The sequence below is a fragment of the Cupressus sempervirens genome, chromosome 8 (assembly GCF_028749045.1).
Source record: "Cupressus sempervirens isolate cs-2001-9-10 chromosome 8, ASM2874904v1, whole genome shotgun sequence".
Classification (NCBI taxonomy): domain Eukaryota; kingdom Viridiplantae; phylum Streptophyta; class Pinopsida; order Cupressales; family Cupressaceae; genus Cupressus; species Cupressus sempervirens.
The window spans coordinates 12,380,600-12,395,593 of NC_143125.1; the positions used below are offsets into that span (position 1 = coordinate 12,380,600).

The 14,994-nt window shown below is 36.3% G+C and overlaps 1 pseudogene across 1 annotated transcript in view; it reads left to right on the forward strand.

The window, feature by feature from the left end:
- LOC149541328 (tyrosine decarboxylase 2-like) overlaps positions 1–14,994 on the forward strand; it is a 222,713-nt pseudogene that overhangs the window by 163,220 nt on the left and 44,499 nt on the right. The window lies entirely within an intron of this gene.

Here is a 14,994-nt window from a genome sequence, read left to right on the forward strand (position 1 = left end):
TAGAGTAATGTAACTAAAACACTGTGTTATCTCTAGAAAAATCTTCTCATTCACTGAAATTTTCTAGGTTGTGGAGATAGCTAACTAATAATGGATAGATAGGAATGGCTAGGGATGTCTGGGATGACTAAAGGTTTCCTAGATATATCTCAACCATCCTAAGGGTAGCTTCCATCCCCTATGACACAACTCTCCAAAAGATTGAGTTGTTGAATTAGGTACAGGTATGAGTATGGATATTCAAGTACAATATGCTAGTAAAATACATTTTTTGAGACAACCTGTAATATGTTTGGGATGTCTTTACAAAAAAGAAAATATAATATATAAGTTTTGTATATTATTACTTTCAATAGGTAGGTGCTGCCATGGGGACAAATCCCTTTATATGAACATAAAACTTATTGCAGCAGTTCATTCATTACATACTTCATTCCCTCCATACAGTCTTATAGCATCTCAATTTGTGAAGGGGAGAAGAAATCTGCATACATCCCAGTCTATCCTTTTGGAATTTTCAAGGCTAGGATCTGTTTTAAGTGATTTCCCATCACTTTTGCCAAGTTTCATATTGTGTTACATAGAACATTTTGTATATACTGTACACGTCTTAGAAATCACTATGTTATTGATATACCTTGCACACTTCTTCACCCTAAAATCCTTCATCACACTCTTTTGATGTGTCTTTTGTGACACTTTCCAACCAAAGACAAAATACCAAGTATTCAATCCTCTCTTGAACAAGGAAACCTCAAATGCTAAACAATGTGATCAATTAAGGCAACCTCAAGGTTTACAATGCGAACATGCAATTAAATAATGGATACACTCAATGAATGACGTGATTTATTGTTTTAAAAAAGGGACTTATACAATCATTCTTAGAATTTATCAACTCTTTCCCCTTAAAACAACAAATAATCTTGAAATAAGGCTCTCCAACTAATCCTAAGAACGCTTTTTTAAGAGAAAAACTAAAATGCAAAATTATAGATTTATGGATCTAATCTACTTTTGACAATGTAAGAAACTATTACCGACTTAGTAAAACCAAACCATATTTTTCTTTTTTATGAAGAAACTATTAGAATATTGTAATGTTTCTTTAGTGATCATCTTAGTTATTCTTTAGTTTATTAGGCAGTTTATATTCTTGTCTTTAGTTCAAGATTCTTCAATATAGAAACATCATCTTTGTTAATCTATATAAAGAGCTCCCATCCCTCCTGTTATATCTGTTAATGTTTGGTAGCTTCTGTCGGATAACCCTATGGATATACATGTAATTATATATGAGATATAATTCTATGTATATAAACTTATTATATGTGAGAAATCATATGGAAAACATATACCTCCATAGGCAATGCCATTATATTTGCAGCAGATCCGAGAAACACCAACATGGTATCTGAGTAGGTTCAAATGTACCAAATTTATATTCTCTCTTCATTCAATCTGTTATGAAATAAATGTCCAAACTTAGACCACCTTCACGAGGCTTGAAGATGTAAAATTTTCTAGGGTTAGAGTTACAGGAAAACATCCAGTTTTAGGTAGGGGAAATAATTTACCATGACAATATTTTGAAATGAAATTTTGAGTGCCAGAGATTTGGAAAATAGTTTAGTGTTTGAAAGCATAATTTGCAGGGTTAGTATTCTAACTAATAAATTGTAGAGCTAACTTAATATATTTTGTTGGGGCTTGGATTAGCAATAATCCTTTGCACCCATGTCGAGCTCTCAAAAAGAAACCGGAAATGGCATCCAATGGCCGGCAAATTGGGTGCAAGAGGAATTCATATAGTTTTTCGAGTGTAAAGGTCATACATTTTGAGAATCAAGCCCCGTGGTTCCACTGGATGATCCCACTCTTCTTTTGCTTGTATATGGTCTCTGATACGATTTGGAGATAAAACCACTGCAGATGTCAAACTCTAGTTGACAGGCCCAAACGATGAGGAATACGAAAGAAATCCAATTTATCTCCATTCTGATATTCTCAATAAATCCAAATATTTCAAAGGAAAGTTGTCCGAGCTCTAGTCATTTGTTAAACAAAAGGAGATCAGAGTAATTACTTCATAGCATAACTTGGATGACTATTTGAAATGCATTTAGCTCATGTATTTTGAGCTAGTGCATTTCTCTAATATCAACAAATGCCTCCTTATGGCAATAATGAAGAATTAATGATGTTGAACACATGATGAGTTGGGATACAATAGAGTGAGTAGGAAAATTAAAATAGAAAAGACATCTCATTGATCACCATAAAAGGTAAGATGAGCGCATCATGAAGATATGTAGAAACATATTATTGTTTATAATTAATTAATATGATATTCTTTTTGTTAAGAATATAAAATAAAGTGAAAATCATTATATAATGATGCAAAAAGAATATCATTTTAAACGATAGACTAATTATATTGTTGTAAGAAAAGAAATAATATTTATTATTATTTTTATTACAATATTGATATCAAATAGAATGATAGAATGAAAGATTATTGTTTTCAAATTGCTCCTATTTTTTTAATATCATAAGGGTATTGTAGACCCTTTGTAAGGTATGTATGATAAATTCTCTATTAACAAAGATGTTTGTTTAATATGTATTAAAAATTTTTGGTCACTTTAGATTATATGTGTCATTAATAATGAAATAATATGTTTAAAATATCAATTTAATATTTATATAGAAGTTTGAATATATGCATATATGTTCAAAATAAATTTTATTTACAAGAGCTATTTGCCTTGATCTTTTCCTCTGAGAATGTTATTGCAGAAAAAAGAGGGAGATTAAGATTCAGAGGGAGAAGAGTGAGAATGCTATTTGGTTAAACCTTCAGTGAACCCGATCTTATTGATTAAGAGGGAGTAGACTCTACTAAGATGTTTTTTAATGTTTAAATAGTTGTCACAATCAACAGGACTATGACCATGTGACACTTGTATGGGCCTATCCCTTGTGTATATCATGAGGAAGTGACGACTTCCAAATGATCATCACTTGTATTTGGGAGAAGTTGTTGTAAGGTGACGATCTTACAATCAACTTGTATTATGAGATCTAATAAATTGAGTAAATGGTGAATGTCTTGTATCTCAACATTTTGGGAGGCCATTACTCTTAGAGTACTTGGTGAATATCATTGATATTCTGGGAGGCCAATACTCTTGATATCAAATGTGATATTTAAACATTTTGAGTGAGTGGTGAATATCTTTGATATTCTAGGAGGCCAATACTCTTGATATCAAATATGATATCTAAACATTTTGAGTAAGTGGTGAATATCATTATTATTCTAGGAGGCCAATACTCTTGATATCAAATGTGATATCAAACCTTATTTTTGAGTACTTGATGAATATCAGATGTTGATATTCTGGGAGATCAAGACTCTTGATATCAAATGTGATATCTACCCGAGTTTGAGTAATTGATAAATATCATATGTTGATATTTTGGAGATCAATACTCTTGATATCGTATGCGATATTAAATTGTGGAAAACTTCTGAAATATCCTTAAATTCCTAATATTACCATTGGTGTAATATTTGTCTTGTGTTTATCCTCCCTTGCTAAGAGGGAGTGTTAATGTTTGGTAGCTTCTGTCAGATAACCCTATGGATATACATGTAATTATATATGAGATATAATTCTATGTATATAAACTTATTATATGTGAGAAATATATATATATATATATTTATATATAAGAATAATTAAGTTTATATAAATTAATTATTTGATTATTGATTTGACATGTCTATTCAATAACCTATGTTCAATATACATGAGAGGATGTTGCATATGGAAAACATATAACTCAATAGGCAATGCCATTACATTTGCAGCAGATTTGAGAAACATCAACAATATATAACATTGATTTATCATAACATGGTATTAGCACGGGTTGATGAGATTTCAAAAAATTTGACAAAAAAATAAAAGAAAAATTTGAGCCTCATGATTTGACTTTTTTATTTCAATTTTTAAAAATAAAAGTTGTTGGAAGTATTTAATGGAAACTTTGCAGTTTATTTTAGAAGGTTTTTTGCTGAAAATCGCAAGCCTTATCAAGGGTTTTGATTGCGCAATTTCTTGGTCTGAGCAAAGATCTCTAATTTTTCAAGGTTGCATGTACTTACACGTGAGTTGCATGTTCGTGCATTATGTTAGTTGCATGTTGCTTGTATATGTTTACCATGCAAAGTCTTGTGTTTTGCTGCATGAAGGTTTCTCTAATGGGTTATCATAATTTTTGCCCTACAAATTTTTTTTGCGTTTCATCATAATTTTTTCCTTAATTTTTTTATGGGTTTTCATACCTTTTTTAACCCTTCAATTTTTTTCTATTGGCTTCCCATAAGTTTTTTGCCTTATAAAAATTTACAGAGTGTTGGGTTGATATTGTGCAACCAATAGTTTTGGCTAAAATCCAATCACAAAATAGGTCAACCAGCCACAGTGTGTGAGACAAAGTCTGTCCTATCTTATAGGGAAGACTCCCCCTTCTCACCATTCCTTCGATCAACTCAAGGTAAGAAAGAAGTTGAGAGATTTTGAAAGGGTATTCCAATGTTCTTTTCTCTAAACTTTTAGAAAAGAATTCACTTACTCGTGGAGCGAGTAATGGGCAAGATGAAATCTCAAACTACACTTCTATCTAAAGTTGTGAACGGTGATACTGATAAACCAACACTAACTCAAAGGCTAGCTGAAAGTGTACCAATTTGGCTCTAAGTTCGGTCTTAATCTATGTTATAAGAATAAAGTTTACTATTGGGGCACAAAGAATTCTAATTAGTTTTTTGAATTAAGAAAGAGATACAAGCTAGAGTCAAAGATCCTAGTCTATATATCTCCACAACCACCCCTAGTCTAAGCTTCGGTCCCGATTGCTTCCTAACTCTTTATACTTATCAAGAACTAAAAAACACATAAATCAAAGATAACAAATGCAAATCACAATCAAAGCTTCTAACTTGCACTAGTCACAATTGTACTCAATCAAAGTTCAACTTCAGTTGTTTATTTGTATTCACTTTTCTTTCAAAATAGTACTACACAATCAAAGTTATGCTTGCACAATTTCTTTAGAGCTCTCTTGCATACAGTAAAAGATGATTTTAACAATGAGAGAGCACTCCTTTATATAGGCGAAGGAGTTGAGAAATAGGAGGAAAAAGTGGGAGCAACTCAACCAACTTTGACCCGTTCTAAGTAAGGAGAGAAATTATTGGATTATATGTCATAAGAACATACAAATCGTATTACATGTTGAATTTCAGAGGATCGCTACAAATGTACTAAGCACTGCCATGTATGTGGTATGTGTTTTCCAAATGACAACGATATATTATTTACATTGAGAATAAGCCATAAGAGACATGTCCCTTCATGGGACATGTCTATTTGTTAATCTTATAATAAATATAATAACAAATTTAATCTGTCTCTCTCTCACACACACACACATATGTACATATATCATTATTATATTAATATTTCTCATATAACAATAAACATATATCTTAAATATAATGAGCACATATATATAAATTATATCTCATATATAATTATATATAACTTTATCCAACATAAACTATCAAATATCAACACTCCCTCTTGGCTAGGGAGGATAAACACAAGACAGATATTACACCATTGGGAATAGTAGGAATGAGAAACATTTAAGGATATCTTTGATCCAAAGATATCTGCCATTTTGATATCTCGTTTGATAATATGGGTATTGCCTTCAGAGCATATGATATTCACCGAATACTTTGAGTAATGGTCTTTAGAAATCAACACTTGATACTCACCATTTACTCAATAAGGTAATGGTTTGCAAATCAACATATGATATTCACCATTTTGATATCACATATGAGTATTGGTCTACAAAATATCAACATATAATATTCACCAAATACTCTTTGAGGAATGGTCTCCTAGAACATCAAGACGTGTGATATTCACCAAGTACTCTATGAATAAGGCCTTGTAGAACATCAAGACACGTGATATTTACCAAGTACTCTATGAATAAGGCCTTCTAGAACATCAAGACACATGATATTCACCAAGTACTCTGTGTAATAGCCTTCCAAAATATCAATAATATTCACCATATACTCAAAAAAATGTTTATAAGGTATGTGTATACACATTCTCATAATGCTTACCATATAAACATCCACCATGCATGGTATAATCTATCATGATCTGCATAGACATCGTAAGATATCCATCATAATAGAAAATTAAGTTATTGTAAGATTGTCGCCTTTCAATAACTTCTGCAAAATACAAGTGACATCATTTGGAAGTCATCACTTCCTCATGATGTACATAGGGGGCAGGCCCATTAAAATCATATAGTCATGAGGCATATAAATGAGTCACAATGCTCTTGTTTGCTATAACTTATTGATCGCTGAAGAATCCATCTCAACGTGGTTTACTCCCTCTGAATCATTATGATCAAAGATCACCTAAGGTTGACTGAATCATATCCCCTAATTGCTCCCTCTCTTTCAAGGTTGCCTTATAATGAAATGTCAAGCTCCCTCTAAATCACAATCTCCCTCCTTTTCTTTTAAAAACATTCTCGAGAAAAATAGCTCTTGTAGTGCATATTGAAATAATAAGACTAATATAATATTTAAATAAAATAAAAACCATTCCAATAAAATATAGATAAAAAATCTAATTTAAATATATACTGTGAACATATGTGCACATATATATATTCAGTCTTCTAAGTATATATCTTTAATCTATATTTTAACACATTATTTTCTATGGTGACCGATTTCCCAATCTATAATCACCTATATTCATAAGAAATTGTTTAGAAAATATATTTACTTTATATACATATATAATTCACCATATATATATATATAAACATTTACATCTATATGTATAAATGAATCAATTATATTTATATATTAAAAAGTATCTATAAAATAAATTCATAAACTTACCTCTTATATCCTTCAATGTGGATTTTACCATAAATTCATAAAAATGAAATAAATTCTTAACCTTACCTCTTATATCCTGCTAGGTCAAATTTACCTCAATTTCTTCTATTTGATATCAATAGTGGGTCCTCGCCTTTGGGCTTCTTCAACATCGATATCTTTGTGGTTATTAGACTCCTTATGAAACTTCAAATTTGTTTTTTTTTTTTTACCGTATGAAATATTCAATAATGATCTCCCCACTCTTATACTGATTTAATGTTCCCATTTATACTTGTTCTCACCGAGACATGCCTATCCTTTGTATGATGATTGTACTATTAGTCACTGCATGTTTGATATCACCACCTTCTAAGGGAATTTGATATTCATGATTTTCAATATTTTTTTCTTTTTCATTTAGCCCTTGCAGATTATTTAATGCCCAATTAGCTTAGTCCATACTAGTGATTTGATCCTAGTATTGTTTAGTGTAATATTGTGTCTAGCCAAACTTTCTCGATGAACTGTGATGATCCATTCGTCTTGTGTGCTTGATAGTAGTTACCCGTTGGTCCTATGTGCCTGATGGCCAGCTACTCGTTGGTCTCGTGTGCCTGATGGCCAACTACCTATTGGTTTCGTGTGCCTGATGGCCAGTTATCCGTTTGTCCCGTGTGCCTGATGGCTAGTTACCCGTTGGTCTTGTATGCCTGATGGGCAGTTACCCGTTGGTCCTGTGTGCCTGATAGTCAGGTACCTGTTGGTCTCATGTGCCTGATGTCCAGCTACCCGTTGGTTGTACAGTATAGCTGAATGGAGTGAACAGTGATGTACAGACTATTTGGGGTGGGTCATATGGTAGCTTGGAATGGAGTACAAAGGGTGGTGTTGATTGGTCATATGGTAGCTTGGAGAGCCATACGGGTATGGTGATGTTGCAGTACAAACAAATATGGTCGTATGGTAGCCTGGAGAGCCATACGGGTATGGTGATGTTGCAGTACAAAAAAAGGTGGTCGTACGGTATGGTAATGCTGCAGCACAGATAGATGCACTACGTGTTGTGCCAAACCAAGGGTAGCGGATGGTGTACAGATAGAGGAGGAATGCTTAGTCATGCAACCAAAAATTTATAGATTCGAATTCATCAATAAACCAAACAAGAATGAAGATTGAACACAAATATCCTTCAATTAATATTTGCAATAAGATGGTCCTCCGATTTGCCAGATCCAAGTGAAGTATTACATGCAACGGAATAGGGTAAGGGTTGAATCCCACTGAAACCGAACAAGCTAAGTAGGGAAGATCTTTCACTTCCAAAATGGTGAACAATAGAGAATCCCAATGAGAATTCACAATACAAAAGAAATAATCCAAATCATATACCTACGACTACCTACAAGCCGTGCTTAAATACCCGTCGGGAAAAACCTTTCCGAGGATGTAGAAGGATAGCCGATGGCAACACTTACCAATGGAAACTAAAATAAAAATAGGTTCGAGATATATATTAAATCAATTGGAACCACAAATACAAATATTAACTTGGGCCCCATATTAATTAATTAAAGTAGTTAATTAAAGGTCCAAGCGTGTTTTTCCCAATGAAATGAGCTTTTATTTATAAGCTTTTGTTGGCCCAAAGTTTCCCTAAAACTCCACTTTAGAAATTGTGGAAGTTTCCAAAAAAACTCAACACTAGAAACTTTCCAACTTGTTTTTTAAGAAATATCTCTTAAAGTCATTATTATAATAATATAAACATTATTATAATAATGCAACTCAATGATTAATAAATAAATAAGAACTCATACAATTTATTACTTTATTAACTGCAGGTGATGACCAATTGTTGAAGCCACCCACTACACTGCCAAAAATAGCAATTTCCAAAAAAAGACTTACTAAAAATAGTAAGTCCACAATTGAGACCCCCCAAAACACTTTGTCAGCTCACGAGGGTCACTATGATGAGCTAACTCGATCCACTGTATTGACCTGCCAAAATCGGGGACATTACGGATGTTTACCGTATAGGGTAAAGAAACTTAACACATGTAGTATAGCACGATACAACACAGAACAGATACTTTATTCATATATGCACTCAATGCTTACAATCTGAATACAATGATTACAATGATGATTTCAAAGTCCATCTTAGACAATGTACATATACCTTTTCGAAGGGGTGACTCAAGCGTTACGTGCTCGTTCAGATACTATTCTACCTGTTGGCTACACTATACATTTTATCGACAACATGACCCCCCTCCAAAAGAAAAGTCGTCTCTGGATGACAATACAACAAAACTCAAAGTAAAAAAAATACATCAATGGAAAAATACTAAACAGAGGGATGCGTCCCTAGCGTAGTAGTCGTCCGCGCCCTCAACTCGTTTAGCTCTGCCCATAGCTTGTAGACTTGCTCTTTCCTAATCTTCAGTTTTGCTTTTGCTTCAATCTGATGCTCTAGGGCTGATTGCATCATCTCTGCGATTTCTCCCAACTCTTTCTCTTTTCCTGCTACCACTTGTTCCTTTTTTGCTACTAACTGTACCTTTTCTGTTGCCCACCTCTATAGCTGACTTTGTCTGTTCAACAGGGCTTCCCTCTTGGAATCCCAGGCTGCCCTCTCAGATTCCCAGGGTGCCCTTTCTGAAGCTAACCTGGCAGCTGACTCCTCTCAAGCTCTCTCAGCTGCTACCTGATCAGCCTGACTCCTTCGAAGAGTGTAATACGCCTCTCTGTATATCTTCACTACCTCATGAATCAAAGCTTTTACTCGGCTCTCCATATTGGGATCTCTCGTCGTGGCCCAATCCTGTCGCATCTCTATAGTCTCCACATCCGGCCATCCCCACTCCTCAAAGTAGATAGTAAAGGCAGCTGAGCATCTCGATCTCATAAAAGATATAACCCTCTTCAGCTCCTTAACCACTAAGTCCAATGCTTGAGTCTCTGTTAAAGCTAACACCTGGCGAGCCTGAGATGCTAGAGACGCTAGAGCTGCTACATCAGCAAGAAATGCCTCTCTCATCCCTGTCTCCTGCGCTACTAGATGTTCCTACTGCACACCCATAGTCGTCTCTACTGCTTCTGCCATACGCTCAACAACACTATGCGGTACTCCCTCAGCTTGTGTCTGCCCAACCTCCTGTAATGGGTTCTCCAGAACTGCTTCCCGCATGGGTGTTGGCAGGTATGTCACTTGAGGTGTCGGGGTTTGTTGGAACTGTGTACTCAGGTAAGCACTCAGCTTCTAGGTTCAACTCTCTCTGTCTCACTCGGATGATGCCAGTAGTGTCATATCTACCGTAACCACTGCATCAAAACCCACTACATCTAGTCGAACACCCAATGCCCCCAACTCCTCACCTGTCGGTACCTCCATTACTCTTGTCTCTAAGTCCATATCTGCATTAGGTACCAAGGTCTCATCTCCTGTATCTGGTAGAGTCTCACGAGCCGGATCCATCGTACCTCCAGAGCTGCTATCTCCGTTGGTGACAGATTTGCCTCGGTTGTTGCCTCCTAAACAGCTCATGTCTCTATGGTGGGCTGCATCGTAGCTAAAACTGGTGTCATCACCACCGGTTACTTAAACTGACCAAATCTTGGAATGCCATGTAACCGCACAGGAACCAAGTGTGTCGTAGCCGAAAGTACAGGCCGTGGAAATCTCAATGGTGTAGTAGTGATCACCTCTACCTCCTCATCCTCTTCCTCTTCTCCCTCGGTCCCACTCTCCTTTGAAGATGTCTCCTCTCGAACACTATCTGTATTCCCACCGTCTAGCCTCGGTCGTTTCTATCCGATGGTTTTATTACCGAGTGTATCCAAATGCCTCCATTGCATAATAGGTGGTTTACAAGGCATGAGCGGTCTCAGTTTGGCCTCCAATGCATCATTCGAAATCATCCACGTCGTTACTTCTAGGAATAAGCCAATAGCATAATGTGGCATATAAAACGTTTTGTGCTGCAATTTCATAAATTCCGACATCCGTTCGGCCAATAATGTTGCCCAGTCATATACTCTACCGTGCAAAATTTCATTCATCATTGCTACATGGGGGAAAGTGATATTCGAAGCTCAACTCGAACCTGTGAAGCGGCTTTTCACTATGTCCATCAAACAATGCTAGTGACCCTCCTGGATATTAGATTTCTTTAACCCTCTTCCCTTGGACGAGTCTGAAAGAGCCTCCTATTCCGCCTGGGACAGGTCTCCGCACACAAGCTGTATCAACTTCAACTTCACGTCACAGCTCATCTTTTTTGGCTTACTCTATTTTTCTTCTGCCTTGGGCATGACTAGGTATCCCAAATACCCATGTAAAATCAGCCGGTTTGAATGATATTACTAAATTGCAACCAAGATATTCAAACGTACTAGTTTGAGAGAACCTGTCATATGTTTCTATCATTATGCGCAAAAACCCTTCGTAGTCTCTGATGCAAAATATTGGCATTTGCACTACCCATTCTACCTATGCTTTTCAGATATTAGCCTTCAGCTGGTGGTTGTTTGGAGTCTGCTGCTACCACTTCCTGCATTCTGCACCATTTAACCCTTCGAATGTAATACTTTGTACTGTAGGAATGTCTCTCAGCTGCTTTGGTTGCTTTACTTTCTTCTTACTTGAACTTGCACTGGTTCCTCCTGCTACACGAATTCCGGATGGCAATGTTTTCACATTCCTGTTGATGGCGGCGTCTTCATCTAGTTTCTTTTTCCAAGCCCTCTTTCCAGTTGACTGCATAACTGTCACTTCTTTGTCATTTTGTGAATAAATCACAAACCATTAGGGCAGTTGTTTTCTATACAAAACTTGTTACAAATTCCTCTATTCCTTAGCGTCTGTATTGTAGGACTTCCCCAAGCTTAGTGAAGTGTGGCTACATAATCTCTTCACTGAATCGGCTCCTCCTGTGATGGTACGGCTGGCTTGGCTTCCTCTCTGATTAGCCGTACAACTAGTTTTTCCTCTCCACTATATGTTGAATGGCCTCGTTTTTTCCTTCCTTCTCTCCTTTTTCAAATGCACTGTATGGTTTTCTTTTTATCTTGAAGTTAACTCCTTACACTGTACGCCTTCTATATCCTCGCTTTCCTACTTTGACATACGGTATTTGTTTTTAAATGATCCGTATGGCTCTCAAGATTTATGGTTTTCACACACCATACGGTGTTGTACGCCATACGACCTTCCTTTTTCTTGCTCTCACACGGCCTTCCTGTCTCCAGTTCCTGTCTTTAGTTCCCGTATGGTGCCCAGACTTTAAGATTTGGCTTCCCTGAGGCCATACGGTCCTTAGCAGCCTTATAATCAATCTCTGTTTCGCTCTGGATGGCTGTACAGTTCCATTTCCAGCTTCATTTTCCCTGTCTCGCCATTCAATCTTTGTTTTTTCTTTTTTATCCCACTTTCTTAGTGTCATACGGTTTGCTTGTTGTTCTTCACCAACGTACAATTTTCTGCTTTTAGTCATGTTCTTCCTCTGTCCGTATGGCTCCCAATTCCTCCTCCTATACTCCTCTGGTCGTACGGCTTCCAATTCCTTTTGGCTCTGCTCTAGCCATATGGCCTTTTATACCTATTCCTTCTATCTTTCTAGTGTATGGTGACTTCCTTTAGAATGTGTCTTTACCTAGCCATACATTCTTTAATTCCTCTTCCTTCCTCTATCTTTCTAATGTACGATGGCTTCAATAGATCTGTGGTGTACACCTTCGACCTCAGGCCGTACGGTAGGCTGTACTTTCATTGCTTTCTTTCTGTGCTCTTAGGTAGCTTAACTGCATCTGCAAGGCCGTACGGTCTTTTCACTTCTTCCAATAATGGTTGTTTTTTAAATATTGTTTGCATATTATATCCCTTTAAGGCCGTATAGTAGGTCGTACAGTAGGTTGTGTTTTCCATCATTTTTAATATCTCAAATTCACGTCATATTAACAAATTTGCTTCCTACTCCTTTATTACTTCACACTTTAAAACTATAGTTTATTACTTGGCACTTTAAAACTATGTTCAACTTCAATATTTTATTACTTATCATACATATATACATTATTTACAGACGTTTTTTCTTTTCTTTTCTCAGCTATTTGCCGGCAAGGGACCATTTCTTTCATAGTATATTTTTAACTTCGATCCATTTACCTCATCAAGTACTTTTCCATCCAGTGTCCATAACTTAATTACTCTATTATAGCCAACTTCCCATATCTTGTATGGTTTGACCCATTTAATTTTAAACTTTCTAGGTTTGATTTCATTTCGTCCATTATATTTCAATACTAACTAGCCTGGTTGAAAGTTGTTTAATTTTAAGTGCTTATTATGCCATGCCTTCCGTCATTTTTGTGTGACTTCGATAGCCCACTGTGCCTGCAACTGTCACTCATTGAGTTTGTTCAAATTGTACAATCTCTCCCTTAAGCTTTCCATATTGCCCAACTTGTTCTCAATTGCTATCCTCAAATTGGGTACTATGAATTCTGTCGGGACCACTGCCTCCTGTCCATACATCAGCTGAAACGGGGTATGTCCTATAGTTACTTTATATGAAGTACGGTACGCCCATAGGGCTAATGGCAACTTTACTTCCCAATCTTCTACATCAATTGCACAAGATTTATAAATCACTCCAACTAGGATTTTTTTCGTTGCTTCTGCTTATCCGTTGGCTCTTGGATAGTATGGGCTTGACAATGAATGATAGATCTTAAATTCAGTAGTAAGCAGTCAGATAACATGGTTAACAAAGTGTCCTCCTCGATCACTTGTCAACTGTAGTGGAATCTCATACCTGGTAATAATCTGCTCATAAATAAACCTTGTTGTGCTTACTGCCGAGTTATTTGGTAATGCACGTGCCTCCACCCATTAGTCAGGTACTTCCTCGCCATGCCACGATCTTAAATGCGAACTCCTGTAATAATAGCAACCATCGACTTATTCTTCCTTGAATAATCGACTTATTTACCAAGTATAGCAGTGCCTGATGATCTACGTAGAATACGAATGGCATGGCCAACAAGTAGTGTTTGAACTTCTGCACTGCATATACCATCCCTAATGTTTCTCACTCCGTTGCACTATAGTTTTTCTCCGCTTCCGATAACAATCTACTTGCAAAATATATTGGATGGTCCAATCCATGGTCACCAGTCTGCGCCAATGTTGCTCCGATGGCATAATTGATGCATCTACATGAACATGAAATTCTTTGTCCCAATTCGGATAGGCCAAAATCGGAGCCGTGGCCAACCTTGTTTTCAGTCCCTCAAAAGCTTCATTATGTTCAGCCTCCCATTTGTAAGGTTCGCCCTTGCAGGTGAATTTGTCCAACGGATAAGAAAATTTTGCAAAGTTTTTAATAAATCTTTGGTAATAACCGATGTGCCCTAAAAATGACTTTACTTCCGATTAGATCCGTCGAAGGTGGCATCTCCAAGATTACGCAGATCTTGTTTGGATCCATCATCAATCCTTCTTTACAAACTATGTGTTCGAGCAGCTTCCCCTATGGCACCATAAACCTACACTTCTTTGGGTTCAACGCCAATCTTGCTCGTCTGCATCTCTCCATGCATTATTCGAGCATCATTATGTGTTTCTCCCTTGTGCTAAAAATTGACCAATCATCTAGGAATGCCTTAAAACTTCCGACAGACATTTTATCAAATATGTGTAAGATAATCCTTTGGAATGTCGTCAGGGCATTGCACAATCCGAACGACATCCTATTGTATGCATATACCCCATCTTCCACAATGACTGTCATTTTTTATTTGTCCCCCTCCGTGATGGATATCTGGATGTACCCTGAGAATCTATAATGACGCTCCTCAAATCTGCTCTCAAAAATGCTGATGAAAGCTCAAGGAATTTTATCAAACAATTCACATGCAAGGGACGTATGACTGATATAGTATTTCAGCTGGCTTTAAATGACTCTTTTTTCAATTTGCATCAATGA